Raw genomic sequence first — 27,627 nt, 5'->3', positions numbered from 1 at the left:
CGCCGATTAAGCGGTGTTTTTGTGGGTAATATGAAACTCAAGACTGAATAGTTGTTCAGACCCCTAACAGGTACATTCGAGATTATTTCCTTTTGTTTGGGAAAGATTTGCTCAACAGAAGGTGTTCGATGGAATGTACAGAATGATCGTCGATCCTGTTAATACAAAACGCAATCCAGCTCGTCCTTCGTGATTCTCTTTCATTTGCAAAGTATTTGTACAGCATAACATGTTCCACATAAAACAATGAATGTTTTGTGCCCCTGTTAATATTTACCACGCGCGCCCGTGTGTTGTATATGTCATCCAAGACTCTGTGTGTCAGCATTTGAAATATAAACAAGAATATTTAACTCTGCCTGTTGCCGCGTTCATTGACAAGTGCCGTCTACAGTAGACATCACTAAAGAATGCCAATTTTTTTTAAAGGCGGTGGACAAAAAGTGAAAATTTTAATAAACACAAAAGACGTGACATACAGTAGGTCTATGTAGTTTTAGGAGGCAGTGATATTGCATGTATTCAGAGGTTTTTTCCATTGAAATTTCCAATTAGATTTAAATGGAGAGTTTCTTCACTGTTAATATCAACAATTTGTCATCTGAAAAAAACGTGGTAGACTGAGACACAATCATTGGTCTCAAAGGCATTAAAAGAGACACGTGGAACTAAACGGTATACGCCGCCATTGTCAGAAACATTCTATGAGGGCTAAGAATGTTAAAACAATGCCTTAAAGCGAGAAACGTCCGTAATAAGGAAGATGAATTGAATGCGCAGTTGGTTGTTAACAAATATTATATATTTGGGATTACGGAGACATGGTTTCATGGCTGGGACTTCCACATGTAGGGGTATTCAATATTCAGGAAGGATAGACAGAAAGGAAGGGGCGGTGTGGTCGCATTGCCGGCTAAATATGAGATTAATGCAATAGTAAGGAGAGACATTAGCTTGGATGCAGTAAACTATTTATTGGTAGAGGGGCGAAATGAGCAATTTTGTTGGGCCAAGCGCCTTGGGCAACAGTGAACATAATATGGTAACATTCTGTATTAAATCAGAGAGTAACAATGGTTCTGAACTTAAAGAAAGATAACTTTGATGGTATGAGACGGCAATTGGCTACGGTAAACTGGCAAATGATACTTAAGGGTTGAGGGTGGATATGCAATGGCAAACATTTAAATATATCATGGATGAATTACAACAATTGTTCACCCCTGTCTGGCGTAAACATATTACAGGGAAGGCGGCTCAACCATGGCTATCGAGGGACTTTGGGGATAGCGTTCAATCCAAGGGAGAGGACATACATTGGCCAGAGGACACAGCAAATCGTGGGGCTAGGAGAAATTTCGAATTCAATCGAGGAGGGTGAAATGGGTTAATTAAGAATGGAAAATAGAGGATGACAGCTTGCGTGGAATATAAAAACTGACTGCAGAAGCCTCTATAGATATGTGATGAGGAAAAGATGTGAGGAAAAATGTAGGTCCCTACAGTCAGAATCAGGTGAATTACCATGTGCCGACGGGGCGTCGAAGGACAAGAAGTCGAAGCGAAGAAATGGAAGCCAATATGCCAACCGGAAACGACGCCGAAAAGGCAAATAACCGAACGGAAACCTCGCCGAATATTCAAATAACCGAATGTAACGGAGGCCGTAAAGCAAAAAAAAAAACCGAACGACGCGACGCCGAAACATAAGAAAACCGAACAGACACGACGCAGAAAAGCCAGCCGAGTTCCTCCAGCAACATGCATTTTTTGTTTAACTCTGAAATTGAGGATATACACAAAAAGCTGGAGTAACTCAGCGGAACAGGCAGTATCTCTGGATAGAAGGAATGGGTGACGTTTCGGGGAGGCACCCTTCTTCAGTCAACCACAAGTACTCTCACCGACAAGAGTTCAGTTCACTGTGAAGAAGGGTCTCAACCCGAAACGTCACGCATTCCTTCTCTCCAGAGGCGCTGCCTATTCCGCTGAGTTACTCCAGCATTTTGCGACTATTGACAAGAACTCTTTGTACCTCTGTGGAATATAGACCCCGTGGAGGTGTTGTATGGAATTATGTAACTGGTTTGGACTGATGGTGGGATGGGCGATGTGGAGTGTCTGCTCTCCATATGCTTTCTGTAAGAGCAGTCGATTTACTGCCATTGTTTATGTATCTCCCGTAATCTGTTTCAATTCAAATGCTTACCAAATCGCATATAAAAACACGATTAAAGTTCCTTCTACCTCCTCAGGCTTTGGATTCGGATCCACTCAATAACCTTTTTCCGCGCGCCGTCCCTGTTTCTTTTGACAACCACTTGAAGTCTATGGCCTCCAGTTCTCAAGTCTGGTTTATTTTCGGAGTCGGATTCACAAGTGTATCGAGGTACAGGAACAATGGTTGCAGAAGCATCACTGACAAACATAGATAACACACTAAAACATAATTATACATGCATTGTACAAGCCAGTGAAAAGAAAAATACTGTGCCTTGAAAACAAAACATTAGATTAAACAGCCCAAACTCCGGTGCAACCCGTTCCATTTTAATCCCTCTGCCCGCGATGATTTTGAACCAACTCTCCATTCAGACTTCGCTCCTCCTAATGTACATTCTCCAGCATTGCAACCAAAGTTCCAGGTCGCAGGATTGTTCTGAGAAATAGACACAAATTGCTGGAGTAACTCAGGCGGGGCAGGCAGCATCCCCGGAGAGAAGGAATGGGTGATGTTTCGGTTCGAGATCCTTCTTCAGACCGAAGAAGGGCTCGATCCGAAACGTCACCCATTCCTTCTCTCCAGAAATACTGCCTGTCCCGCTGAATTACTCCAGTAATTTGCGTCTAACTTTGGTGTAAACCAGCATCTTCAGTTCCTTGCTATACTGTTCTAGTAAATCTTGTGTGCGCTCTCTGCCGTGCTTTCGCGCTGTACATTGCAGTGCCCAATATCCCCATGTGCGGACGTGGCATCGTTGGACGAGGTGCCGAAGCGTAGGAATGGAAGCCAAATAACCGAACGGAAACGACGCCGAAAGGCCATTTAACCGAACGAACGCATCGTCGAAAATCCAAATAACGTACATGACGTTACCGGGGGGGGGGGGGGGGGGCGGGCCTTGTCAGCGATTGGTCCAGAAAAACCCCGCGTCCATCACATCCCTGGCCGGGGGAGACAGGAGGACGGGGTTCATTTTTAATCTTCCTTCGCTGCTTTTGGATTTCCCTGAATATAAAGTAAAACTCCGTGCGATTGGAAATTTCGGTTGATTGAACAAAATAATAATCGAAACTGGTTCCATATATGTTTACACCAACTGTAACAATTATATTTTGACTAGCACAATTCATGGTATGTGGACGGGAAAGGAATGGAGGGTTATGGTCTAGTAAGCCAGTGGACCTTTTGGGCTTGAATCGAGAAACCAGTCGAAATAAATGTAGGAAGAAACTATATGCTGTCCCACCTTCGTAAAAATTATTGGATTATCAAGGCTAACTCCGAAGCAATAAAGATAATACAAAACTGTGTTGTGTGTAGGCGACCCATGTTCACAGCTCACTGAAGTTGGCAGCACAACCACAGAGGGTTGAAGGATATAACCACATAACATATAACCATATGACAATTACAGCATGGAAACAGGCCATATCGGCCCTTCTAGTCCGTGCCGAACACTTACTCTCACCTAGTCCCATCTACCTGCACTCAGACCATAACACTCCATTCCTTTCCCGTCCACATACCTATCCAATTTATTTTTAAATGATAACCTCGAACCTGCCTCCACCACTTCCACTGGAAGCTCATTCCACACAGCTACCACTCTCTGAGTAAGAAATTATAGGCTGCATGGAGTAAATGAGGTGCTTGAGGAGTATAAAGAATGTAAAAAGAATCTTAAGAAAGAAATTAGAAAAGCTAAAAGAAGATATAAGGTTGCTTTGGCAAGTAAGATGAAAGTAATTCCAAAGGGTTTCCACAGCTATATTAATAGCCAAAGGATAACGAGGGATAACATTGGTCCATTAGAGTCAGAGTGGACAGCTATCTCCAGAGCCAAAAGAGATTGGGGAGATATTGAACACTTTCATTTCTTCGGTATTCACCAAGGAGAAGGATATTGAATTATGTGAGGTAAGGGAAACAAGTCTAGGGAAACTAGTAGAGTAGCTATGGATACTATGCGTTTCAAAGTAAAAGAAGTACTGACACTTTTGAAAAATATAAAAGTGGATAAGTCTCCAGCTCTGGACAGGGTATTCCCTAGGACATTGAGGGAAGTTAGTGTAGAAATAGCAGAGGCTATGACAGAAATATTTCGAATGTCATTAGAAACGGGAATAGTGCCGGAGGATTGGCGTTCTGCGCATGTTGATCCATTGTTTAAAAACGGTTCTAAGAGTAAACCTAGCAATTATAGACCTGTTAGTTTGACGTCAGTGGTGGGCAAATGAATGGAAAGGATACTTAGAGATAATATATATAAGCATCTGGATAAACAGGGTTTGATCAGGAACAGTCTACATGGATTTGTGCCTGGAAGGTCATGTTTGACTAATCTTCTTGAATTTTTTGAAGTGGGTAAAGCAGTCGATGTTGTGTATATGGACTTCAGTAAGGCCTTTGGCAAGGTTCCTCATGGAAGGTTGGTTAAGAAGGTTCAATTGTTGGGTATTAGTGGTGGAGTAGCAAGATGGATTCAACAGTGGCTGAATGGGAGATGCCAGAGAGTAATGGTGGATGGCTGTTTGTCAGGTTGGAGGCCATTGACTAGAGGGGTGCCTCAGGGATCTGTGTTGGGTCCACTGTTGTTTGTCATGTACATCAATGATCTGGATCATGGTGTGGTAAATTGGATTAGTAAGTATGCAGATGATAGTAAGATAGGTGGTGCTGTGGATAATGAAGTAGATTTTCAAAGTCTACAGAGAGATTTATGCCAGTTGGAAAAGTGGGCTGAAATATGGCAGATGGAGTTTAATGCTGATAAGTGTGAGGTGCTAGATCTTGGCAGGACAAATCAAAATAGGACGTACATGGTAAATGGTAGGGAATTGAGGAATGCAGTTGAACAGAGGGATCTAGGAATAACTGTGCACAGTTCCCTGAAGGTGGAATCTCGTGTAGACAGGGTGGTAAAGAAAGCTTTTGGTGTGCTGGCCTTTATAAATCAGAGCATTGAGTATAGAAGTTGGGATGTAATGTTAAAATTGTACAAGGCATTGGTGAGGCCAGTTCTGGAGTATGGTGTACAATTTTGGTCGTCTAATTATAGGAAGGATGTCAACAAAATAGAGAGCGTACAGAGTAGATTTACTAGAATGTTGCCTGGCTTTCAGCAACTAGGTTACAGAGAAAGGTTGAACAAGTAATGTCTTTATTCTTTGGAGCGCAGAAAGTTAAGGGGGGACTTGATAGAGGTCTTTAAAATGATGAGAGGGATAGACAGAGTTGACGTGGATAAGCTTTTTTCCATGTAGAGATGATTCAAACTAGAGGACATGATTTGAGAATTAAGGGACAGAAGTCTTTACTCAGAGTGTGGTAGCTGTGTGGAATGAGCTTCCAGTGAAGGTGGTGGAGGCAGGTTCGATTTTATCATTTAAAAGTAAATTGGATAGTTATATGGACGGGAAAGGAATGGAGGGTTATGGTCTGTGCAGGTAGATGGGATTAGGGCAGAATACGTGTTCGGCACGGACTAGAAGGGCCGAGATGGCCTGTTTCCGTGCTGTAATTATTATATGGCTATTATATGGTTATATGTTCCTCCTCATGTTACCCGTAAACTTTTGTCCCTTAATCCTGAAATCATGTCCCCTTGTTGAATCTTCACCACATTGGCCGTTTGCTCACTGGATTTCATCAACTAAGGCACTCTTGATGTTTTTCTTGATTCCTTTGGTATTTAAAAAGTTTCAGAAGTGATCAATCTGATGTACATTTTTAACATCGCCAATGGTTCTCAAGTGGGTTTTTACATACAAAAAGAAAACGCCTCTGAAGCATAATTTATTGCCAGATTTATCACTTCTGAGACTTTTTAGATACCAAAGAAATCAAGAAAAAACACAAACACAAATAATGCCCTACTGTTGATGAAATCCAGTGAGCGAACGCTATAATTCCCAACATTTTCAATTCCGATATCTGCACGGCCAATGATCGCCAAGCACTTTAGCTGTTGTTGTTCCTTCAGCTCTCGCTTCTCTTCATTTCGCTTCACTTTTGGAATTCTGAAGTTGGGTGCATGTCTCTCACACTTACACCGACTTCCACAATTTTTTTACAGCGCACAAAGCCAACATTTTGGCGGTTTTTAACAGGTAGGAAAGTACGCGTTTCTTGCATTAATAACATATACCGGACTTCACGGATGTCCTCCAGATGGATTGAGCGGCTCCGTGCGTCAAGCCCTATGCCCCAGTGACCTTACGTGCAACCCCCCTATACCTTCATAACCTTTATACTATTTCAACGATCAGAACAAAACTTATTTGACTTGCAGCTGAGGAGAACGGTGAGTAAGGTGGCGAAAAAACGTATAGCTATGGGGGATCGTTTCTGCACAAATGTCGCCACCCTACTCACCGTTCTCCTCAGCTGCAAGTCAAATACGTTTTGTTCTGATCGTTGAAATAGTATAAAGGTTCCTACAACGCAGACCGGATGTGGTCAAGATGAGAGTTATAGGAATAGTATCGATAGATTGAACTGTGTCTGGATCGTTTGACAAGCATATCGGATATCATAAGAATTCACATTTAAGAATGTAATAACACGCATTCCATCGCTTTACGTCGCTGTTACAAATGTGTTTCGCAGTGATAATCATATCACTGCAGACCGGGATTTGGAATCGAAGGAAAGAGAGACCGCGCATCTCAATTTCCCATCGTGATTTTTAAAAATATCCTTTTTCTTTGCACGGTGTTCATTGGCATCTCGTTGAAATGAACATCCTTCCCACCATGCGTGCAAATAGGATCGCAACGCAGTAATGAGCGATTCAAACTTTTCTTGCAATTCAAATGATCGCCGAACTACTTGTTAAATGTTGTCAGAGAATTTGCCTCCGCTAAAAGGGCACTGAAAAATTCCAGATCCCAGCCATTTACTAAGTCCAAACCATCTCTTTACGATCACGCTTCATCGCCTTCTCTAACAATAACCGTTGGCGACATAATTACAGATCTCTTCTGCGAACGCAATCCCCCTACAGTGGACAGAACTACACAAAATATTCAAGCTGCCGTTTACAAACGTTCTCCTAAGTTATGAAAAAATACATTTGTTTCTGTATCCAGGGTACATTATGACATGCGAGGTTGTAGAACATTTAAAAACCGAGTCTGGTCAGCATTTCGCCCGTGGTCCTCTCCGACGGCTGTATAAAACCGTAAATATTATGTAAGCATCTGCTCTTGCAGCGACACAGACACTTTAGTTTAGTTTAATTTAATTTAGAGATACAGCGCCGGACCAGGCCCTTGCTCTTTTCTATTTTTTCTCCCTTTTCTCTCGTTTTTCTCCTTTTTCTCTCTTTTTCTCGTTTTCCTCTTTTTTTCCTTTTAATTTTTTTCTCTTTATTTATTCCTTCTCCTTTTTCTCGTTTTACTCTTTTTTTCGTTTTTCTTTTTTCTTTTCTCGTTTTTCTCTTTTTTCTCTTTCTCTCGTTTGCCTTTTTTCTTTGTCTTTTTAAATTGTAGCCCACCGGGACAATGTGTACATTTATCAATTAACCTACATACCTGTACGTCTTTGGTGTGTGGGAGGAAATCGAAGACCTCAGAGAAAACCCACGCCGGTCACGGGGAGAAATATCAACTCCGTACAGACAGCGCCCGTTGTCAGGATCGAACGCGGGTCTCCGGCGCAGCATTCGTTGTTCGGCAGTAACTCAACCGCCAATCATTTGTTTCCGTAATCCAAACGTTCTTTGGGAGAAGACGTTCAACCTAAACTCACCACACCGTTATTCTCTTTTACAATGCTCCAAGGATCTCTAGATTTCTAATGTCCGGAAGGAACATGTTCTGCCCGGATCCATGCTCTCGCCTCACATAAGTTACAAGAGTTCTATGAGATCCCTCTTTACCCCTTCGTTTAAGAATAATACAAACACATATGTTCCTATATTTTGCTACTCACCAATCATACCAATTAGGAGCAAAACTAAATAAGAGCCAAGTTCACATTTACAAGTTGTCGCAGTAGAATTAGAGCATTCGGCTCAACGAGTCCACTCCACCATTCAATCATGGTTGACATCTGCCTCCTAATCTCTGCCTCCTAATTCAATTTGCCTGCCTTCTCCCCATAACGTTTGACACACGTTCTAATCAAGAATGTGTCGATCCCTTCCATAAAAATATCTACTGACGACCTCCGCAACCATCTGTGGCAAGGAATTCCACAGATTAACTATATTCTGACTAATGAATACCTCCTTACCTCTTTTTTAAAAGAGCGTCCATTAATTCTGAGGCCAAATCGAGTGGAGGCCAGTGCTGTCAAACGATCATTTACATGGGTAGTGGAGTTTCCGACAGGAGGAAGCCTGTTTAAATGGGCAGCAGAATATAAACCAATATGAAATAATGGCTGCAAAATGACAGATGGGGTGTAATCGGAACACGAGTGCGGTGTTACACTTTAGGAGCTGAAATGTCAGTGGAGCATGTGCACCAAATTGCAGCACCCTGCCGGAGAATTGACGTGTCCATTGATTCATAGAAATATCAGCACATATGGTGATGGTAGTGAAGATTGCTAGACATCGGTACACCTTGCAAATAAGTACTCCTGTTTGAGTACGGATGGGGGTGACAGCCTGCCCGGGGGTAGCGACAGCGGGCGGGCCTCCAGCACAGAGACCGGCTCTGTTGCTCCGAAAGGTAGGGACAAAAAGAAGAGGACAATAGTAAATGGGGACTCTATTGTTAGGGGGTCGGATAGGCGATTCTGTGGACGCAGTCGGGAGACCAGGATGGTGGTCTGCCTCGCTGGTGCCAAGGTCTCGGACGTGTCTCAACGCGTCCAAGATATCCTGAAATCATAGGGAGAGGAGCCTGAGGTCGTGGTACATATAGGTACCAATGACATGGGTAAAAAAAAGGCAAGAGGTCCTGAAGGGAGGTTTTAGGGAGTTGGGAGGAGAGTTAAGGAAAAGGACCAAAAAGGTAACAATCTCAGGATTACTGCCTGTGCCACACGACAGTGAGAGTAGGAATGGAGCGAGGTGGAGGACGAATGCGTGGCTGAAAGACTGGTGCAGAGGGCAGGGATTCAAGTTTCTGGATCTTTGGGACTACTTTTGGGGAAGGTGGGACCTGTACAGAAAGGATGGGTTGCACTTGAACCCGAGGGGGACCAATATCCTGGCGGGGAAATTTGCAAAGGCTACTGGGGAGACTTTAAACTAGAATGGTTGGGGCGAGGGACTCAAATAGAGAAAGCTAGTAGACAGAATGGGAGGCAGGAAGCAGAAAAGGGAAGCACTCGGACACAAGAGGAGAAAGAAGAAAAATGAAATAAACAGAGAATAAGAGGCGGCGGGTTTCTTAAATGTGCATATTTTAATGCTAGGAGCATTGTAAGAAAGGTGGATGAGCTTAGAGTCTGGATAGACACCTGAAAGTATGATGTTGTGGCGATCAGTGAAACATGGTTGCAGGAGGGCTGTGATTGGAAACTAAATATTCCACGATTTCGTTGCTTCATGTGTGATAGAATTGGAGGGGAAAGAGGTGGAGGTGTTGCATTGCTAGTCAGGGGAGATATTACAGCAGTGCTTTGGCAGGATAGATTGGAGGGCTCATCTAGGGAGGCTATTTGGGTGGAACTGAGAAGTGGGAAAGGCGTAGCAACACTTATAGGGGTGTATTATAGACCGCCAAATGGGGATCGAGAATTGGAAGAGCAAATATGTAAGGAGATAGCAGATATTAGTAGGAAGCACGTGGTAGTGATTGTGGGAAATTTCAACTTTCCAGACATAGACTGGGAAACACATTCTGTAAATCGGATGGATGGTTTGGAGTTTGTAAAATGTGTGCAGGACAGTTTTTTGGAGCAATATATAGAGGTACCTACTAGAGGAGGGGCAGTGCTGGACCTCCTGTTAGGAAATGAGACGGGGCAGGTGGCGGAGGTATGCGTTGGGGAGCACTTCGGGTCCAGTGATCACAATACCATTAGTTTCAATATAATTATGGAGAGGGTTAGATTTTTGATCGGAGAAAGGCTAACTTTGATGAGATGCGAAATGATTTAAAAGGAGTGAACTGGGACATTTTGTTTTATGGGAAGGATGTAGAAGAGAAATGGAGGACATTTAAAGGGGAAATATTAAGAGTACAGAATCTTTATGTCCCTGTTCGGTTGAAAGGAAACAGTAAAAATTGGAAAGAGCCCTGGTTTTCAAGGGAAATTGGACATCGTTCGGAAAAAGAGGGAGATCTACAATAATTATAGGCAGCAGGAAGTAAATGAGGTGCTTGAGGAGTATAAGGAATGTAAAAAGAATCATAAGAAAGAAATTAGAAAAGCTAAAAGAAGATATGAGGTTGCTTTGGCAAGTAAGGTGAAAGTAAATCCAAAGGGTTTCTACAGCTATATTAATAGCAAAAGGATAACGAGGGATACAATTGGTCCATTGGAGAGACAGAGTGGACAGCTATCTGCAGAGCCAAAAGAGATGGGGGAGATATTGAACAATTTATTTTCTTCGGTATTCACCAAGGAGAAGGATATTGAATTATGTGAGGTAAGGGGAACTAGTGGAGTAGCTATGGACACTATGAGATTCAAAGTAAAAGAAGTACTGACACTTTTGAAAAATATAAAAGTGGATAAGTCTCCAGGTCCTGACAGGATATCCCCTAGGACATTGAGGGAAGTTAGTGTAGAAATAGCCGGGGCTATGACAGAAATATTTCATATGTCATTAGAAACGGGAATAGTCCCCGAGGATTGAATACTTCGCATGTTGTTCCATTGTTTAATAAGGGTTCTAATAGTAAACCTAGCAATTATAGACCTGTTAGTTTGACTTCAGTGGTGGGCAAATTAATGGAAAAGATACTTAGAGATAATATATATAAGCATCTGGATAAACAGGGTCTGATTAGGAACAGTCAACATGGATTTGTGCCTAGAAGGTCATGTTTGACTAATCTTCTTGAATTTTTTGAAGAGGTTACTAGGGAAATTGACGAGGGTAAAGCAGTGGATGTTGTCTATATGGACTTTAGTAAGGCCTTTGACAAGGTTCATCATGGAAGGTTGGTTAAGAAGGTTCAACTGTTGGGTATAAAGGCAGGAGTAGCAAGATCGATTCAACAGTGGCTGAATGGTGCCGGTGCGGAAAAAGTCCAAAATCAGCAACCTCAACGACTACCTGCCGGTTGCCCTGACTCCAATCCATATGAAGTGATTCGAAAGGCTGGTCCTCTCCCATATTAAATCCAGCATCCCTGCCCCACTGGACTCCCGTCAATTTGCATACATGGCAAATAATAATAATAATAATAATAATAACTTTATTTATAAAGCACTTTAAACAACTGCAGTTGCCACAAAGTGCTGTACATGAGAACTCATGAACAAAAAGCTATTACAGACAATTAAAAACCATTAAAAACCGTAAAACGAAGGACTATAAAAAACACACTAAAAATTAAAAGACATTAAAAGCACTAAAAACAGGAGCAATGCCTCAGCCAGTGTCGAAAGCCAAAGAATAAAAATGTGTTTTTAGGGAGGATATGAAGTTGGACAGTGAGGGGGCCTGTCTGATGTGCAGCGGCAATGTGTTCCAGAGTGCCGGAGCAGCAACAGAAAAGGCTCTATCCCCTCTGAGCTTCCGCTTAGACCTTGGTACCTCAAGGAGCAGCTGATCAGCTGACCTGAGGCACCGGGCAGGAGCATATAGGTGGAGCAGCTCAGAGAGGTAAGGCGGGGCGAGCCCATTCAACGATTTAAAAACAAATAAAATAATTTTGAAATGAACTCGAAAGTGCACTGGGAGACAGTGAAGGGAGGCCAAAATTGGCGTAATGTGCTCCCTCTTTCGAGTTCCAGTCAAAAGGCGAGCGGCAGCATTTTGAACAAGCTGGAGACGAGCCAATGAAGCTCGTGCGACTCCAGAGTAGAGTGCGTTACAGTAATCCAGCCTAGATGTAATAAAGGCATGGATTACTGTTTCAAAATGCTCCCGCTCGAGAATGGGCTTCACCTTTGCCAGCTTCCTTAGGTGAAAGAAGCTGGACTTAACCACCGCGCCTATTTGTTTATCTAGTTTAAAATCACCGTCCATCCTAAAACCCAGGTTCAAGACGGTTGGCTTTACAGACAATGCCAGTGGACCCAAGTCAACAAAGGGAGGTTCACGGCAGCCATCGGGGCCAAACAAAATCACCTCTGTCTTCTCTTCATTAAGTCCCAGAAAGTTTAAGGCCATCCAGGACTTAATGTCCTCAAGACAAGAGAGAAGTGATTTTAGAGAATAGTGGTCTTCTTTCCTGAGTGGCATATATAACTGGTTATCTTCTGCATAAAAGTGAAAGGAGATGCCATGCCTTCTTAAAATTGAGCCCAGATGAAGTAGGTATAAAGAGAAGAGCAGGGGCCCTAAAATTGAGCCCTGTAGAACCCCATATACCAAGGGAGTGGAGGAGGATTCAAAGCCAGCAAGGCTTACACGCATGGTTCTGTCTGCCAGATAGGACCTGAACCATCCCAGGGCACTGCCACAAATGCCCACTTGGTGCTGTAATCGGGAAATTAAAATTGCATGGCCCAGTGTATCGAAGGCGGCAGATAGGTCCAGCAAGACAAGAACCACATAATTACATGAGTCGTTTGCCAGGAGGATGTCGTTGAAGACCCTTAGCAGAGCCGACTCTGTGCTATGCATAGCCTTGAATCCAGACTGGAAAACCTCCCGAATATTGTTCTCATCCAGGAAGAGTTTCAGCTGAGCATAAACTACCTTCTCCATGATCTTAGAGATAAAAGACAACTTGGAGATCGGCCTAAAATTGGCCAGAACAGTTTGATCCAGGCCTGGTTTCTTAAGTAGTGGTTGCACTACAGCATGTTTAAAATTTATGGGGACAACCCCAGAACACAAGCTACTGTTTATGATGGCGAGAACCGACTGCCCTATACTCGGGAAAACCTCTTTAAAAAGAAGAGGAGGGACAGCATCACAGGGGGGACCCGACGGCTTAATATGCCTAACCACATCCTCTAGACCCGACAATGTCAGAGGCACAAACTTTTCAAATGCCACCAGGCATGGGGACGGAACAGAGGGGTCAGAGGCAGGAGCTGAGATGAGAGCCCTTATAGAAACAACCTTATTGATAAAGAAGTGCAGGAAGTCATTGCACAATGCGGACGATGCTTCCAAGCAAACAGGCTGTGGGGCATTTAAAACAGAATCAATAGTTTTGAATAATACACGTGGGTCATGACGCTTAGACACTATTATATTAGACAGGTAATATCTTTTGGCCTCTTTAACAGTATTTTGGTAATTTCGCCAGCTGTCCTTTAGGGTTTGCGATGAAACCTGCAGCCTGTCCTTCTTCCACTTTCGTTCAGCTCTGCGACAATCCCGTCGAGCTGTACGAGTTGCGTCACTGAACCAGGGCTCGGGTTTAGCTCTGGGCTGCAAAGTGTTTAAAGGAGCCACAGAGTCCAGTATAGTTGTGCAGGAGGAGTGGAACCAAGAACTAATCTCCTCCGTACCAAGGGGAGTGGACGCAGAGGGGGCACAGAGCTGATCAAAAGCAGCAGCAGAAGGGTTAAAGGACCGACAGCGCCGAGCAGACGCTACAGGTCTAACTGCAGCACTGGAAAAACCAACATCAAACAGTACAGGCATGTGATCAGAAAACACACTATCACAGACCTCCAAGTTTAATACAGGCAAGCCATAGGAGAGAACAAGGTCCAATGTATGTCCATGTTCGTGTGTGGGACCAGACACACACTGCACAAAATTAAAATAATCAATAAGACTTAAAAAGTCCTTCGCCAACGGCTTATCAGGACAGCACACGTGTATATTAAAATCCCCAACCATAAGGACACGGTCATAGTTGGGCATAATCCCAGCCAGAAACTCAGAAAAGTCAGACACAAAGTCCTTGTGGTGTTTGGGGGGTCGGTAGATGACAGCACAAAGCACCGTGTCGGAGCGACCCACCTCAAATAAAGTAGCCTCAAAGCTGGATAACGTTGATAATGCAGTGCACGGTTTGCATTTAAAATTGCTTTTATAAATGACTGCAGTTCCACCACCATGGCCCGACATCCGTGGCGAGTTGAAATAAGAGCAGCCCACCGGCAAAAGTACAGTAAAAGCGCTGCACTCACCAGGACCGATCCAAGTCTCTGTCACACAGAGGAAGTCCAGGGCCCGGGAGCAGAAGAAATCCCTCAAAATAAAAGTCTTGTTTGCCAGCGATCTGGCGTTCACCAGGCCAACCCGGGAAGGGGATGGACTCTTTAGGTCTGCAGATCGGGGAGCCCGGGGCAGTGTCCGCAGGTTCCGGATATTCACCCCGCGATGGCGGGGCCGAGGAGAGCAGGGGGAGCGGAGCCGGTCCCGCTGCGGCCTCCGATCGTAAGCGGGTAGGGGGGGAGGGGGGGGGGGGGAGAAAGGAGCAACCTGAAGCAGCCGGCACACCCGGCGACCGCCCCCGTCACCTCCGAGGCGGCGTGTCCGGCCAGTTTTCCGGGCCGTAGCAGGCGGGCAGCCCTCTACACCTTCCGGGAGGAGTTGGTCCGGTGGCAGCTGAGAAGCACCGGGCTGGAGACCCCGGAAGAGCGGGCTCACCTGGTGGCTGCCCCCCTCCCGTCCGAGGCGGCGTATCCGGGCAGCTCTCCAGGCCGCAGCAGGCAGGCAGCGCTCTGTACCCTCTGGGAGGAGATGGTCCGGTGGCAGCTGAAAAGCACCAGGCTGGAGACCCCTAAGGCGAGGCCCACGAAGAAGTCGCTGACAAGGGAGCTGCTGATGGCCGCGCCCGGGCGCACCCAGTCTAAAACTCACCAGTCGACCGCCGCGCTTTCCACGGCGACGGCGACGCTTCCTTCGAGGCAAGGCCCAGTCCAGGTGAGTCGAGGTTCCGGACAAGAACGGTGGCAGGGTATTATATTCAAACGCACCGACAAACGCACCGACATTATGTCGTAGATCTTGGAGAGATTGACGGTCGTACACCAGCAGAGACTTTACCTGTAAAGTGCCAAAAAACATCAAACACAGACAGAGCGACAGACGAGCAGCCACACACACTGGCGCAATCTTCAATTCAAAATAGATCGACAGAGGATGCCATCTCTATGGCCCTTCACACTGTCCTGACTCACCTGGACAGACAGGGCACGTATGTGAGGATGCTCTTCATTGACTATAGCTCTGCATTCAATGCGGTCATCCCCACCAAGCTCACCACCAAACTCCACCAGCTAGGCCTCAGCTCACCGATATGGGATTGGATCCTGAACGTTCTCACGGAGCGACCGCAGGCAGTGAGACTGGGCCCGCCCCTGCCCCCCACTATCACCCTGAGCACCGGCACACCACACCTGGAAGGCGCTCCCGTGGGGGCAGCCCGGTGCGGGGCTGAGACGCTGCCGTGCGGGTGGCCTGGCTACCGGCTGGAAGGCGCTCCGGTGAGGGCGGACCGGCTCCCGCCTGGAAGGCGCTCCCGTGGGGCAGCCCGGTGCGGGGCTCAGACGCTGCCGTGTGGGCGGCCCGGTGCGGGGCGGAGACGGTGCTCCGGCGGCTGAGGCGGCGTTCAGGCGGCGGCGACCTGGATCCGGGGCTCGGCCGCGGGCCAGTGGATGACAAAGTCGGGAGCTCGCAGGTCACAGGCTGGTGCCTGTTTTCCGGAGCTCCCGTTGCAACAGCTGCGTCCGCTGGACTGGAGGGCGGCAGCTTCGAATCTTTGGCTTCGACCAACCCCGGGCCGCGGAGCTTGAACCGCTGGACTGATACCATCGCCCGGTGGGGTATCGCCTCGGCGCAGAGGGAAAAGAGGAGGGAAGAGACAGTAACTCTAAGATTTTTCCTCCATCACAGTGAAGAGATGTTTGCTGAACTCACTGTGGTGGATGTTAATTTGTGTTTATTGTGTGTTGTTATTATTACATGTATGGCTGCAGGCAACAGCATTTCGTTCAGACCGAAAGATCTGAATGACAATAAAGGAAATCTAATCTAACCTATCTAATCTACTAAGCCCCATGCTCTACTCCCTCTTCACTCACGACTGTGTCCCTGCATTCGACACCAACACCATCGTGAAGTTTGCAGACGACACAACAGTGATTGGGCTGATCACCAACGGTGATGAAACAAACTGCAGAGCGGAGGTGCAGAACCTGGCGGACTGGTGCGCCAATAACAACTTGGCACTAAACACCTCCAAGACCAAGGAGCTGATTATTGACTTCAGGAGGTCCCATACTGGAGAACACACCCAATCTCCATTTACGGGGAAAGTGTGGAGAGAGTGTCCAGCTTTAGGTTTCTGGGCACTCACATTTCAGAAGACCTCACATGGTCCACAAACACCGCTGCGCTGGACATGAAGGCACAGCAACGACTGTTCTTCCTGAGGACATTAAACAAGACTGGTCTGCCCCAACAGCTGTTGACAACGTTCTACCGCTGCACCACAGAGAGCATACTGACGTATGGCATCTCTGTGTGGTATCTCAGCTGCACGGAGGCGGAGAGGAGAGCTCTTCAGCGCGTCGTCAACAGAGCGCAGCGGATCATCGGGATAGAGCTACCAGCCTTGGAGGGCATCTACCACACGCGGTGCCTCAGGAAGGCCCTCAGCATCCCTAAGGACTCATCACACCCCTGTCACGGTCTGTTTCAACTACTTCCCTCCGGCAGACGTTACAAAGCCTTCTGCGCCCGAACCTCCAGACTCAGGAACAGTTTTATCCCAAGAGATATAGCGGCTCTGAACCGGCCCAAATGAGTGCCCCCCCCCCCCACCCACCTCCTTTGGACAGTCTCCCTCAGATGGTCACGTCAATCAATTCAGCTTGCTTATTTATGTATTGTATTTATTTACCTTTCTTGTACATCAGTGGAGCTGCACACTAAATCTCGTTGCACTGACGTGCAATGACCATAAAATATATTATTATTATTATTATTATTATTATTATTATGGGAGACGCCAGAGGGTAATGGTGGATGGCTGTTTGTCGGGTTGGAGGCAGGTGACTAGTGGGGTGCCTCAGGGATCTGTGTTGGGTCCTTTGTTGTTTGTCATGTATATCAATGATCTGGATGAAGGTGTGGTAAATTGGATTAGTAAGTATGCAGATGATACCAAGATAGGATAATGAAGAGGATTTCCAAAGTCTACAGAATGATTTGGAAGAATGCGCTGAAAGATGGCAGATGGAGTTTAATGCTGATAAATGTGAGGTGCTACACCTTGGCAGGACAAATCAAAATAGGACGTACATGGTAAATGGTAGGGAATTGAAGAATGCAGTTGAACAGAGGGATCTGGGAATAACCGTGCATAGTTCCTTGAAGGTGGAATCTCATATAGATAGGGTGGTAAAGAAAGCTTTTGGTATGCTAGCCTTTATAAATCAGAGCATTGAGTATAGAAGCTGGGATGTAATGTTAAAATTGTACAAGGCATCGGTGAGACAAAATCTGGAGTATGGTGTACAATTTTGGTCGCCCAATTATAGGAAGGATGTCAACAAAATAGAGAGAGTACAGAGGAGATTTACTAGAATGTTGCCTGGGTTTCAACAACTAAGTTACAGAGAAAGGTTGAATTCGTTAGGTCTTTATTCTCTGGAGCGCAGAATGTTAAGGGGGGACTTGATAGAGGTCTTTAAAATGATGAGAGGGATAGACAGAGTTGATGTGGACAAGCTTTTCCCTTTGAGAATAGGGATGATTCAAACAAGAGGACATGACTTCAGAATTAAGGGACAGAAGTTTAGGGGTAACATGAGGGGGAACTTCTTTACTCAGAGAGTGGTAGCGGTGTGGAATGAGCTTCCAGTGGAAGTGGTGGAGGCAGGTTCGTTGGTATCATTTAAAAATAAATTGGATAGGCATATGAATGAGAAGGGAATGGAGGGTTATGGTATGAGTGCAGGCAGGTGGGACTAAGGCAAAATAATTGTTCGGCACGGGCTTGTAGGGCCGAGATGGCCTGTTTCCGTGCTGTAATTGTTATATGGTTATATATGGTTATATCATCAGCAGTGCTATGGAATCTCAGATCATGGAAGTCTTGATATTATTCAGATTCATAGCAATCAAAGTTTTCCGTGCAGCTTTGGTCAGTGCTCGATAGGAAGTACGCGGTTGGGCCGAAGTTGTGCTGAGGAGATTATCCCGGCTGTTGCTGAGACGGAATGTTTCACTGCGGAGGAAAGGCGGAAATCCGCGTTTCTATTTTCTTCTCCAGGAGTCTTCCAAGGTTAAATTATGCATACAGAAATATGCAGCTGAACTAACTCAACGTTTAGAAAGCAGTGAACATGTTGTTGGGTGCAGGGGGAAAGGTATAAAAACACAAAGAAACATAGAAACATAGTAAATAGGTGCAGGAGTAGGCCATTCGGTCCTTCGAGCCTGCACCGTCATTCAATATGATTATGGCTGATCATCCAACTCAGTATCCTGTACCTGCCTTCTCTCCATACCCCCTAATCCCTTTAGCCACACGGGCCACATCTAAGTCCCTCTTCAATATAGCCAATGAACTGGCCTCAACTACCTTCTGTGGCAGAGAGTTCCAGAGATTTACTACTCTCTGTGTGAAAAATGTTTTTCTCATCTCGGTCCTAAAGGATTTCCCCTTTATCTTTAAACTGTCACCCCTTGTCCTGGATTTCCCGAACATCTGGAACAATCTTCCTGCATCTAGCCTGTCCAACACCTTAAGAATTTTATAAGTGTCTATAAGATACCCCCTCAATCTTCTAAATTCTAGCGAGTACAAGCCGAGTCTATCCAGTCTTTCTTCATATGAAAGTCCTGACATCCCAGGAATCAGTCTGGTGAACCTTTTATGTACTCCCTCTATGGCAAGAATGTATTTCCTCAGATTTGGAGACCAAAACTAGACACAATACTCCAGGAGTGGTCTCACCAATACCCTGTACAACTGCAGTAGAACCTCCTTGCTCCTATAATCAAATCATTTTGCTATGAATGCTAACATACCATTCGCTTTCTTCACTGCCTGCTGCACCTGCATGCCTACGTTCAATCACTGGTGTACCATGACACCCAGGTCTCGTTGCATCTCCCAATTTCCTAATCGGCCACCATTTGGATAATAGTCTACTTTCCTGTTTTTGCCACCAAAGTGGATAACCTCACATTTATCCACATTATACTGCATCTGCCATGCATTTGCCCACTCACCCAGCCTATCCAAATCATCTTACAGCCTCCTAGCATACTCCTCACATCTAACACTGCCCCCAGCTTCGTGTCATCCGCAAACTTGGAGATGTTGCATTCAATTCCCTCGTCCAATTCATTAATATATATTGTAAATAGCTGGGGTCCCAGCACTTAGCCTTGCGGTACCCCACTAGGCACTTCCTGCCATTCTGAAAAGGGCCCGTTTACTCCTACACTTTGCTTCCTGTTTGTCAGCCAGTTCTCTATCCACATCAATACTGGACCCCCAATACCGTGTGCTTTAAGTTTGTATACTGACCTCTTATGTGGGATCTTGTCGAAAGCCTTCTGAAAGTCCAGATATAACACATCCACTGGTTCTCCCTTATCCACTCTACTAGTTACATCCTCGAAAAATTCTATAAGACTCGTCAGGCATGATCTACCTTTCGTAAATCCATGCTGACTTTGTCCAATGATTTCACGACTTTCCAAATGTGCTGTTATCCCATCTTTAATAACTGACTCTAGCAGTTCCCCCACTACCGATGTTAGACTAACTGGTCTGTAATTCCCTGTTTTCTCTCTCGCTCCCTTTTTAAAAAATGGGGTTACATTAGCTACCCTCCAATCCTCAGGAACTACTCCAGAATCTAAATATTTTTGAAAAATTATCACTAATGTATCCACTATTTCTTAGGCTACTTCCTTAAGTACTCTGGGATGCAGCCTATCCGGCCCTGGGAATTTATCGGCCTATAATCCATTCACCTCCAAGCTGGTCAAAAAGGCACAGCAGCGCCTTTACTTCCTGAGGAGGCTCAAGAAAGCCCACCTGTCCCCCCAGATCCTGACCAACTTCTACAGGTGTACCATCGAGAGCATCCTGACCGCCTGCTTCACGGTATGGTACAGCAGCTGCACTGTTGCGGACAGGAAGGCACTACAACGGGTGGTGAAAACCGCGCAGCACATCATCGGCGCCCCGCTCCCTGCCATGGATGCCCTCCACCGAAAACGGTGTCTGAAACGAGCTGGGAAGATCATTAAAGACCCCTCCCACCCCAATCATGGACTGTTTGCCCTCCTCCCATCAGGGAGGCGGTACAGGAGCCTCAGGTCTCGTACCAGTAGGATGAGGAACAGCTTCTACAATCATACCGTCGCATTGCTGAACTCGGAGTCCCGCCGATAGATTCCTCCGGTCCCTCCGTCCCCATTGTTTAATTATTCTGCATTTTCTATTGTTCTGTATCCTCTTTTTTTTTAAATTTCTATATTGCACTACTACGGAGTGACGCAAAACTGCATTTCGTTGTACCGATACTCAGTATTTGTGCAATGACATTAAAGTTGAATTGAATTGAATTGAATTTACCTAACACCACTTGCCGGCTAACCTGGATTTCACTCAGTTCCTCCATCTCATTTGACCCGCGGTCCGCTGCTATTTCCGGCAGCTTATTTACGTCATCCTTAGTGAAGACGGAACCAAAGTAGTTATTCAATTGTTCTGCCATGTCCTTGTTCCCCATGATCAATTCACCTGTTTCTGACTGCAAGGGACCTACATTTCTTTTAACTAATCTCTTTCTCTTCACATATCTATGAAAACTTTTGCAGTCAGTCTTTATGTTCCCTGCCAGTTTTCTTTCATAATCTATTTTCCCTTTCCTAATTAAGCCCTTTGTCCTCCTCTGCTGGACTCTGAATTTATCCCAGTCCTCTGGTAGGCTGCTTTTTCTGGCTAATTTGTACGCATCATATTTTGTTTTGATACTAACCCTGAATACCCTTGTTATGCACGGATGCACTACCTTCCCTGATTTATTATTTTGCCAAACTGGGATGAACAATTGTTGTAGTTCATCCATGCAGTCTTGAAATGCCTTCCATTGCATATCCACCGTCAACCCTTTAAGAATCAATTGCCAGTCAATCTTGGCCAATTCACGTCTCATACCCTCAAAGTTACCTTTCTTTAGGTTTAGAACCCATGTTTCTGAATTAACAATGTCACTCTCCATCCTAGTGCAGAACTCAGCCATATTATGGCCACTCTTGCCCAAGGGGCCACGCACAACAAAACTGCTAACTAACCCTTCCTCATTACTCAATACCCAGTCTAGAATAGCCTGCTCTCTCGTTGGTCCCTCTACATGTTGGTTTTGAAAACTATTCCGCATACATTCCATGAAATCCTCTTCCTCAGCACCCCTGCCAATTTGATTCACCCAATCTACATTATAACTGTTTTACCTTTGTTGCACGCATTTCTAATTTCCTGTTTGATGCCATCCCCAACTCCACTACGACTGTTAGGTGGCCTGTACACAGCACCCACTAGTGTTGTCTTCCCCTTAGTGTTTCGCAGCTCTACCCATATCGATTCTACATCCTCCAAGCTAATGTCCTTCCTTTCCATTGCGTTGGTGTGACCAAATCTGGAGTATGGTGTACAATTTTGGTCGCCCAATTATAGGAATGTTGTCAACAAAATAGAGAGAGTACAGAAGAGATTTAGTAGAATGTTGCCTGTGTTTAAACAACTAAGTTACAGAGAAAGATTGAATAAGTTAGTTCTATATTCTCTGGAGCGCAGAAGATTAAGGGGGGACTTGATAGAGGTCTTTAAAACGATGAAAGGGATAGACAGAGTTGATGTGGACAAGCTTTTCCCTTTGAGAATAGGGAAGATTCAAACAAGAGGACATGCCTTCAGAATTAAGGGACAGAAGTTTAGGGGTAACATGAGGGGGAACTTCTTTACTCAGAGAGTGGTAGCGGTGTGGAATGAGCTTCCAGTGGAAGTGGTGGAGGCAGGCTCGTTGGTATAATTTTAAAATAAATTGGATAGGCATATGGATGAGATGGGAATGGAGGGTCATGGTATGAGTGCAGACAGGTGGGACTAAGGGAAAATAATTGTTCGGCAAGGACTTGTAGGGCCGAGATGGCCTGTTTCCGTGCTGTAATTGTTATATGGTTATATGGTTATATGGTTATATGGTTAATCTCCTCTCTAACCAGCAACGCTACACCACATCCTTTTCCTTTTTGTCTATCCCTCCTGAATATTGAATATCCCTGGATGTTCAGCTCCCGGCCTTGGTCACCCAGGAGCCATGACTCCGTGATCACAACTATATCATAATCATTAATAGCTATCTGCACATTCAACTAATCCAACTTATTACGAATGCTCCTTGCATTGAGACACAAAGCCTTCAGGCTTGTTTTTACAACGCTCTTACCCCTTATACAATTATGTTGAAAAGTTGCCCTTTTTGATTTTTGCCTTTAGTTTTCACCTTGCTACATATTGCCTCTACCTTCATTTTACACCCCTCAGTCTCTCTGCTGACACATTTAAGAACCCCACCACCTCTTATTCTCTGTTTATTATTTTCTTCTTCTTTCCCCCCTACATGTTGGGTCTGAGTTCTTCCCTTCTCTACCTCTTGCCTCACACACTGTCCACTAGCTTTCTATATTTGAGTATCTCTCCCCCAACCGTTCTAGTTTAAAGTCTCCGCAGCAAATCTCCCCGCCAGGATAACACAAACGGAGAAGGCTTGTAAATTAATGACAAATACAAGTGACAAAGAAACGTTCCAAATCCAGGTTGAAAACATTCTGAAATTATAGAGTTTGTTACCAACACATTGTCATTATCTGACTCCACCCCCACCCACAAAATTGCTGGGTATCTAAACACAGTCATGGCTGACCAGATGCATACTTACCACCGTATTCCTCACCAATCGCCGTACTCTTTCATTTCCTTGACCATGAAATGCCAAGGAATGCAAATTCCTATTCTTTGTTTCGATCGACCATTAAGGGGCAGTGTACAACATGCTCACAATACAACAATAATTTGTTTTTAATGGATGGTATCTACTTCTACATACTTTCGAGGTATGAAGAGTTGCACGACGATGTTGGGTCAGTCTAAATTGTGGTTATATCGACTGCACAATGCGAATCTAGCGTTAAAGGCACAAAGCAACTCAACGGATCAGATATCACCTTAGGAGGCCATAGGTTGGCGAAACCTCGCCTACTATCCTCCAGAGTTGCTCTCCGAAACCGTGAGATGCTCTCGGACCCCGGAGCACTTTGTGTCTATCTCTTTGGAGACCCTCTGTCTATCTTTCATCGGACATTGTCTGGACTTTACCTTGGTTACCTTGTAATCATATGTAGTCTTTCCGCTGACTGGACAGTTGGAAATAAAGTGCTTGACATTGTAGCTCGGTAAGATGATAATAAATTAAATAAAACCTATAGGGTTTGTCCTGTGCCGGGTTAATCGCCGGTTGAGCGGTGTTTTTGTTGGTACTATGAAACTCAAGACTGAATAGGTGTTCAGAAGCCCCCCAAAAGGTAAATTTGCGAATATTTCATTTAGTTTTGGAAAGATTTACTCAACAGAAGGTGTTCGATGGAATGTACAGAATTATCTTCGATCCTGTTAATACAAAACGCAATCCGGGTCAAGTCCTTCGTGATTCTCTTTCATTTGTAAAATATGTGTACAGCATAACATGTTCCACATTAAAGCAATGAATGCTTTGTGCTCCTGTTAATATTTACCACGCGCGCCCGTGTGTTGTACATGTCATCCAAGACTCTGTGTCTCAGCAGTTGTAATATTAACAAGAATATTTAACTCTGCCTGTCGCCGCGTTCATTGACAAGTGCCGTCTACAGTAGACATCACCAAAGAATGCCAATTTTTTTTTACAGGCGGTGGAAAAGAAGTGAAACATTTCATGAACACAACAGTCTGGAGTAACTCATAAGGAGGGGCGGCATATCTGAAGTGAATGAAATGTGACGTTTCTTGTCGAGACCGCACTTTAGACCCTACCCGAAAAGTCACTTGGTCCTTTCCTTCGCACATGCCGCCTCTTCGGCTGAGTTGCTCCAGATTTTTATGTCTATCTTTGGTTTAATCCAGCAACTCCAGTTTCTTGTTACACAGTTTTATCTCACTGCATGTGCATTAGTAATAAAATGAATGACGGGCCTATCTCATGGAGTATGCAAGGATATTAAATAGTGAACGAGATAATAGGGTGACGTGACATAGGTCTATGTAGTTTTAAGAGGCAGTGATATTGCAAGTATTCAGAGTTTTTTTTCTATTGATAATTTAAGCGGCAGGAATTTCAAATTGGATTTGAATGGAGAGTTTCTTTACGCCGAGAAGTGTTAATATCAACAATGTGTCACCTCAAAACAACGTGGTAGAGGGAGGCACTTTCATTGGTTTCAAAGGCATTGAAAGAGACACGTGGAACTAAACGGTATACGCCGTATTTGTCAGAAACGTTCTATGAGGGCTAAGCATGTTAAAACAATGCCTTAATGCGAGGAACATCCGTAATAAGGTGGATGAATTGAATGCGCTGTTAGCTGTTAACAGATATGATATAATTGGGATTACGGAGACATGGCTTCAGGGCTGGGAGTTCCACATGTAGCGGTATTCAATATTCAGGAAGGATAGACAGAAAGGAAGGGGCGGTGTGGCCGCATTGCTGGCTAAAGATGAGATTAATGCAATAGTAAGGAGAGACATTCGCTTGGATGCAGTAAACTATTTATTGGTAGAGGGGCGAAATTAGCAATCTTGCTGTGCCAAGCGCCTTGGGCAACAGTGAACATAATATGGTAGCATTCTGTATTAAATCAGAGAGTGACAGTTAAATCACAGACAATGGTCCTGAACTTAAAGAAAGATAACTTTTATGGTATGAGACGGCAATTGGCAACGGTACACTGGCAAATTATACTTAAGGGTTGAGGGTGGATATACAATGGCAAACATTTAAATATATCATGGATGAATTACAACAATTGTTCACCCCTGTCTGGCGTAAAAATATAACAGGGAAGGCGGCTCAACCATGGCTATCGAGGGACTTTGGGGATAGGGTTCAATCCAAGGGAGAGGATATACATTGGCCAGAGGAAACAGCAATTCGTGGGGCTGGGAGTAATTTCGAATTCAATCAAGGAGGGTAAAATGGGTTAATTAAGAATGGAAAATAGAGCATGAAAGCTTGCGTGGAATATATAAACTGACTGCAGAAGCCTCTATAGATATGTGAAGAGGAAAAGATGTGAGGAAAAGTGTAGTTCCCTACAGTCAGAATCAGGTGAATTACCATGTGCCGACGGGGCGTCGAAGGGCGAGAAATCGAAGCGAAGAAATGGAAGCCAATATACCAAACGGAAAAGACGACAGAAAGCCAAATAACCGAACGGAAACCACGCCGCAAATCCAAATAACCGAACGGTACGGAAGCCGTAAAGCCAAATAATCGAACGGAAACGACGCCGTAAACCCAAAGAACCGAACGACGCGACGCCGACACCTAAAATAACCGAACAGACCCGACGCAGAAAAGCCAAATAACGGACGGAATTTGTGCGAGACCTTGTCAGCCAGCCAGCCATCCATCTATCTATCTATCTATCTATCTATCTATCTATCTATCTATCTATCTATCTATCTATCTATCTATCTATCTATCTATCTATCTATCTATCTATCTATCTATCTATCTATCTATCTATCTATCTATCTATCTATCTATCTATCTATCTATCTATCTATCTATCTATCTATCTATCTATCTATCTATCTATCTATCTATCTATCTATCTATCTATCTATCTATCTATCTATCTAAACACGATTAAAGCTCCGTCAGGTTTGGAGTCAGAGCCACATTAACTTTTGTTCGTCGCACCATCCCTGTTTCTTTTGACAACCACTTGAAGTCTGTGGCCTCCAGTTCTCAAGTCTAGTTAATTTTCGGATTCACAAGTATATAGAGGTACAGGAAAAATGAAAACCGTTGTTGCAGAAGCATCACAGACACACATAGACAACACAATAAAACATAAATTGTACATGTATTGTACAAGACAGTGAAAAGAAAAATACTGTGCCTTGAAATCAAAACATTAGATTAAACAGCCCAAACTCCGGTGCAACCCTTTCCACTTTAATCCCTCTGCCTGCGATGATTTTGAACCAAATCTCCTTTCAGACTTCGCTCCTCCTAAAGTACATTCTCCAGCATTGCAACCAAAGTTCCAGGTAGCAGGGCTGTTCTAAGAAATCGACACAAAATGCTGGAGTAACTCAGGCGGGACAGGCAGCATCCCCGGAGAGAAGAAATGGGTGATGTTTCGGATCGAGACCCTTCTTCAGACCGAAGAAGGGGCTCGTTCCGAAACGTCACCCATTCCTTCTCTCCGGAAATACTGCCTGTCCCGCTGAATTACTCCAGTAATTTGTGTCCACCTTTGGTGTAAACCAGTATCTTCAGTTCCTTGCTATACTGTTCTAGTAAATCTTGCCTGCGCTCTCTGCCGTGCTTTCGCGCTGTACATTGCATTGCCCAATAACCTCGTGTGCGGACGTGGCATCGATGGACGAGATGCCGAAGCGAAGAAGTGGAAGTCAAATAACGGAACTGAGCGACGACGAAAAGCCATCTAACCGAATGGATGCATCGTCGAAAATCCAAATAACGGACATGACGTCGCCTGGGGGCGAGACTTGTCAGCGATTGGTCCAGAACTCCGCGACCATAACATCACTGGCCGGGGGAGACTGGAGGATGGGGGTCATTTTTAATTTTCCTTCGCCGCTTTTGGATATAAAGTGAAACCCCGTGTGATTGGAACTTTCGGTTGATTGAACAAAATAATAATCCAAATTGGTTCCATTGATGTTTACACCAACTGTAACAATTATACTTTGACTACCACAATTCATTTACATACACTACCGTGCATCTTGAAGGCCATTGGTCCTTTTGGGCATGAATCGAGAAACCAGTCGCGAAAAATGACTGTTTAAAAAAAAAATAACTTAGCTCCCTGAGTCGGTTCTGTGATATGAGTCAGGGGCCGCTGCACGTTATGAAAGTGGTGAGGCCGAGCGATGACTGATCAACAGTCTTGGGGGTATCGGTGTGGGAGCGGAGCGGCAAATTATTATTTGTTGTTGCTGCTGGACCTCCAAAAACTGGGGGATAATACAGGCCATCCCGCAACTCAAAAACTGGGGGGATATATGTCCCTTCCCCCCTCCCTTTCTACCTCCCTCTCGGGGCCGACTCTCTATCTCCCACTCTCTCTCTCTCTCCCTCTCGGGGCCGAC

The sequence above is a fragment of the Amblyraja radiata genome, chromosome 21 (genome assembly GCF_010909765.2).
Source record: "Amblyraja radiata isolate CabotCenter1 chromosome 21, sAmbRad1.1.pri, whole genome shotgun sequence".
Lineage (NCBI taxonomy): Eukaryota > Metazoa > Chordata > Chondrichthyes > Rajiformes > Rajidae > Amblyraja > Amblyraja radiata.
This window is presented reverse-complemented; position numbering follows the sequence as displayed.